The following is a 5535-nucleotide window of genomic DNA, read 5'->3' on the forward strand; positions in this document are numbered from 1 at the left end:
AAGAAAGAAAGAAAGAAAGAAAGAAAGAAAGAAAGAAAGAAAGAAAGAAAGAAAGAAAGAAAGAAAGAAAGAAAGAAAGAAAGAAAGAAAGAAGAAAGAAAGTTTCTAGATGGCATAGTCACCACTATCAAATGCCAAGAAATGTCAATAGCATGAGGACAGCATTTATAATTTTCACAATTAAGTGGTAAAGGGCAGCTTTTGTTAGGACAATTTCAGATAAGTAGAAGAAATTGAACCCCCGGTTGTAAAATAAGAAAGAGAATAGTATGTTATGCTTGCATTCACGTGCACACACATACACACACACAAACTTATTATCCTTAGTCCTGGGAAAATCTACTCTAACTCCAGATTGGCTAAAATGAAAACCAATATACAACATAATACTGGGTTTAATAAATCAGGTTTCCAATTGAAGCAGTTTTCTATAAACCAGTGTGATAAGATTATATGTTCAGTAAAAGGTAAAGAAAGTTTAATGTTTCTTTGAATTTGGACTGAATTGTCTAACCTTCTGCTCCAGTGACACTAACTAAGAGTATGGGTTTTGGAAGCAAATTGCTAGTGTTCAATAGCATCTCTTTCAGTCTACCAGTTATGATACCTTAGACTTGTTACTACCATTTTCTACTTTTCATTCTCTTTATCAGTAAAATGGGAATGATGTTGTTGTTCGTAAAGTTGGTTGTTTTGAGGATTAAATGATGTGCTTGAGCTCTTACAGTCCTCAAGAAACATAAACTGTTACTATTTTTTCTAAGTTCTCTTGAGAACTAATTCCTAGAAAGGATAAAGGAAAAGAAGGAAAATTGTTGCATTATTACAATTTAGATCATATAACCTCTGTTGAAATAGAAATTGACCTCAAGGAAGCAATATTCTAAGGGCTGTCAAATAAATAGTAAAAAGCCCAAGTTTTATGACTCAATTACGGCATATACAGTATGCATACATATTTATGATAATTCTTGAATTTTTGGAGGGCTCTAGTTTTTAGTCATACATTTGATGGTTATACCCTTCCTGTTAAGTATACCTTTAATTGAAAAACAGAATATAGTGTTTCATGAAGTAACCACAATGCTTTGATGCTCCTAAATATGGTCCATTGATCTGTAAAGCTCTAACCCTGCTCACTAAAACCAAAGACCTAAAAGCCGAATCATGCAAAGGATTCTCAACCCATCTTTACCATTTTTAAAGATTCTTTGTTTTCTTAAAATTACATTACCAAAAAATGCTTTCTAATAAGTTATAATCAATCCCAATAGAATGCTTAGACCATATTTTTTTAATTATGGAACTTAAAGAAAAAATTATATAAGAACATGAGGCAACATTATGTGAAGTGATCATCTTTGAATATACAAGATACACAAAATTTGGAAAGAAACCACAAATAGATGTATTTGGTAGCCACTCAGCTGAAGTTTCAATGAAACTGTAAATGTTGGTTATTCCCCAATTTCAACACATTGTGATGGTTGATGACTCAAATAAGTAATAACTGATCCCAAGGGAGAGGCTTTCAAGCCACAGATTTCATTCTACTTACTTCTGAGTGTATAAAATAGCTGTCATATTTAAGGGCCAGTCACTTCTCATTTCTTACAATAGTATCTTAGAGAAGAAACTGGAAAGTCTGAGGTAAGAGAGGTCTTAAACATCATTGTAAACTGGGGTATGTATGTGATATATATGTCTTATATAGAAATATATTATCTATATAGCTAGAGATATGTACATATATCCTTTAAACTGTTGAAAATAAAATTATTGAGACTGTCATGTAATGGTTGCTTGGGAATTTGTAAACTAAGTAATTAGACAAACATTTGAGGTATACCTACTTACAAAACTTTTTCTTAAAATCTCCATCCAGTCATAATAGTGCATATTTTAGAATGACCATAAATAAATCTTTGTGAGGGTAAAGTTCTGGTGGGGTGCTACAATTAGACTGTTCCAGAGCCTCAGGCTCATCATTTTGAATTTTATGGATTTCAAGTCAGCCAAAAATGGAACATGCAATACCAGATATTCTCTAAAGTATGAACAACTGCCAATTTATTTATAGCTTCTTGTTTTATCTTTAAATTTTGCTGTATTTACATTATATTCTATAACATATTATGCTGAATTTAATATAAAAATTACTTGTGCTTTCTTATAAATTCTTGAATAAAATTGATGCTCCAGGAAAATGCATCTAATTTTTTCAAAGACATAGCAATATATTTCTATGTATACTACAGCTTGAGAAGTAGAAAAATAAAATGTGGTAGTTGTTAATTATGCTATGCCCTGACTTAAGATATGATTTAGAAATTTGTGATGTGGTTTGCTTAATGTGGTCTTGAATAATCCTTGAAACCAATTGAATTTCTTCCTCTTATAAATGCTCAGCTTGAATTCTATCTTCTGCAAAACTGTCTCCCTAATTTGTCTCTTTTATCTTCTATATTCTAGCAATACATTGTGATTTCCATGTGTAGTATTTATCACATATTGCCTTATGTTATAAAAATATCTCTCTTTCTTTACTACCTGCCAGATGGCAGAAATCATGCTTGATCATTATATCCCTGTTGGCACCTAGCACAATGCTTTGCACATAGAAGTTATGCTATGTGTGTGTGTGTGTGTGTGTGTATGTATGTATATATGTATGTCTGTGAAAAGCATACATGTATGAGTGTGTATACATAAAAAATTTTTACTGGTAATTGCCTATACTGCTAGTCTTCCTATGGAATACTGAACTTAGCTTTTTTGTCACAATCATAACATCATCTGGTATTCTTTATCACAATTTGAATTTAATATGATAAAAAAATAAAGATGATATGATGATCATAAAATAAAGACAATATGATCAAATCTTGTGTACTTTTTTCTTTTACATTTATTCTTCTGTCTCATAGATATTTGGGAAGCATTAAGAGGTGCTTAATCTCCCTAGACTTTCCATTAAGCATTTCAAAGCCACCCAAAAATAATAATGATGATATGAGTAATTGATATTTTCCTTAATGTAAAACTTTAAATTAAATAATCTTCAGAAAACTTTGTGATTTACGGGTCTATAACATTGTGCTTACTAAGGTCCAAGGAAGCTGGGACTTTCTCAAATACCATACACACCTAATATCTAGGATAGTGTCTGACACTTAATCAGATATCAAGAAATACTTGATGAATAAATAAATTAATAAATAAATAGGAAGACAACTTGAAGAAAAGTTCCCTAACCAACTCCTCTTTGCAACTTGATTGCCTTTCTCAACCCACACCTCTATATATTCTCTAGCGTCTACTGTATCTACACCATGATTAAGAATGCTAATGACTACTGATACCATCCCATAGGGAAAATTACTCATTCATGTTTAAAATCAAGTAATATATATGTTTATTGTATTAGTGACAAATTATTTTTAAATGCAATAGATTCTATAGTTTATTGTCTGTTTCTCTATTAAATATATAATCATTGGTTACAATTTAATTGAGCTCAGTTTTCTCAAATATTTATTAGCAATCATAACTGATACATTAATTATAACAACTATCATAAGATAAGCTATCTACAATGAAAAATTAAAATAAAACAAAATGCCTTGAAAATATTCTTTCCCAAATATCAAAAATAGGTCCCTCTAAACAGCATGAAATTTTAGGGGTTGCCTAGGAACCAACGCAAATAATTATGTTACTTAAATTAAGCTTATGGTTCTTATATGGAATGTGTTTGAACTTCCTGAGATCATTAAATCACTACTTACCCTGACATGACAGTCTCTGTATAAACTGAGGAAATATTTCATTCCAGAAACTACTTTTATCACCATGTTTAGACAAGTATTCGTCTTAAATAATATGTAAATGTTTGTTTTTTAAAGAATTGATATAACAATTGTAAAATTACAAGGTAGTTTTAATTTTACCTAAAAAGAAAATTTTTCTCCATTAACTAGATTGATGCCCTAAGATTAAGTGACTTGCAGTATAAAAGAACTATTAGTAACATAATATATACTATAATTGGATCTTCTGAATTTGTGTCAACATTTTGACTTTCTTCTAATTACTAGAGTATTTCTGAATAAGATGAAAGTTCTCCTTCTGATCACAGCCATCTTGGCAGTAACCATTGGCTTCCCGGTATGTACCCACTTCTACACTCCAGAGCATTTAGTATTTTGTTGTTGTTGTTCTAATCGTGAATCCTAAGAACTTTTTCTACACACATTGTATTTTACTTTTAAACATGCCTAACACCTGCCCCTTTAATATTATATTCTAAAAAAATATTATAATTCAGGTATTGTTCAGTGCATAGTTCAGTGCAATTCCACATAGTCTTGGTACAGTGATGAATTTGAGTCATTTAAAATACATATTAACACTTTCCAGGAAAATAGTTCTCATGATGTTTTCTGGACACTCAAATTCTAGACTTTTTTAAAAAAAATTAATACTGTGAGACAATAGTAGGTAGTGAATAGTCAAATTCTTTCCTTTATACATATGTATGTATTTCTCAGTTTGTATGTTTCATCAGCATGAGTTGAATTCATTTGATTGTTTGAGCTTTAGGTCTCTCAAGACCAAGAAAGAGAACCACGAAGTGTAAGTTACATTTTCTCTTTTTAACACATAAGATTTCTATGTGAAATATCTATAACTGTGACTAAGATATTCCTTTATCCAAATTTCTCAAATTCCAGAGAAATCCTTAAAGAGTTTAGTTATTAGCACTCAACAGAGTAGTCTTCAGGGATTTGATCTCTACTTATACAAAGAGAATTATCTCAGCATTTCATGTAACAGTGGAACCCAAATTGAAACTTGAATCATTCTATGATAAAATGAGTCACTATACACACATATATATATACACATGTATATATGTATATATGTGTGTGTGTGTTTTAAAGTATAGTGAATCTCTATATGCCCATAACTTTGATTCAAAGATCATTAAATTATGACCAAACTTTTTCATAGTATATCATTCCACTCCCTCTTGATTATTATGAAGCATATCCCATGCATATCATTAAATATTAAACAAGTATTCATATATTACTGATTGTATTATAAATTTATATTATGTAAAAAATACATTGTATATGTTCTTATCTTTATAGGTGATGCATGAATCATAATATTTTTACCAAAATTATCTAGCCTAATAAAGGCACATAATTGCTCATGCTTCCACTTTGCTTTAATTCTATGAAATCCATTCCAAAGAAGGTTAAAAAATAATAATTAAACTTGAGAATTAGGAAATGTGGGCCAGCTTCGATGATCCCACCAGTAGTAAATTCATTAAGATACTTTTGGGGCTAAACAGTTAAACAAAAATATTTTTTAAAAAAAGAAAAGAAAATTTGAAAAGGGAGAGTCTTGTTTAGAGATTTGCTTATACTCATAAAACTTTATTATCTGAAAGGAAGCATTGATTTGAGGCTAAAACTGTACGGTGTTAAGGATACAGAACTTGGTAAGGATATAGATAGAACA

The 5535-nt window shown here is 30.2% G+C and overlaps 1 protein-coding gene across 1 annotated transcript in view; it reads left to right on the plus strand.

The window, feature by feature from the left end:
* The window catches only part of LOC102894007 (odontogenic ameloblast-associated protein), a 22351-nt gene that overhangs the window by 16271 nt on the left and 545 nt on the right, over positions 1-5535 (plus strand). The gene's annotated exons all lie outside the window — the stretch shown is intronic.

This window comes from Pteropus alecto, unplaced genomic scaffold (assembly GCF_000325575.1).
Source record: "Pteropus alecto unplaced genomic scaffold, ASM32557v1 scaffold237, whole genome shotgun sequence".
NCBI classification, from domain to species: domain Eukaryota; kingdom Metazoa; phylum Chordata; class Mammalia; order Chiroptera; family Pteropodidae; genus Pteropus; species Pteropus alecto.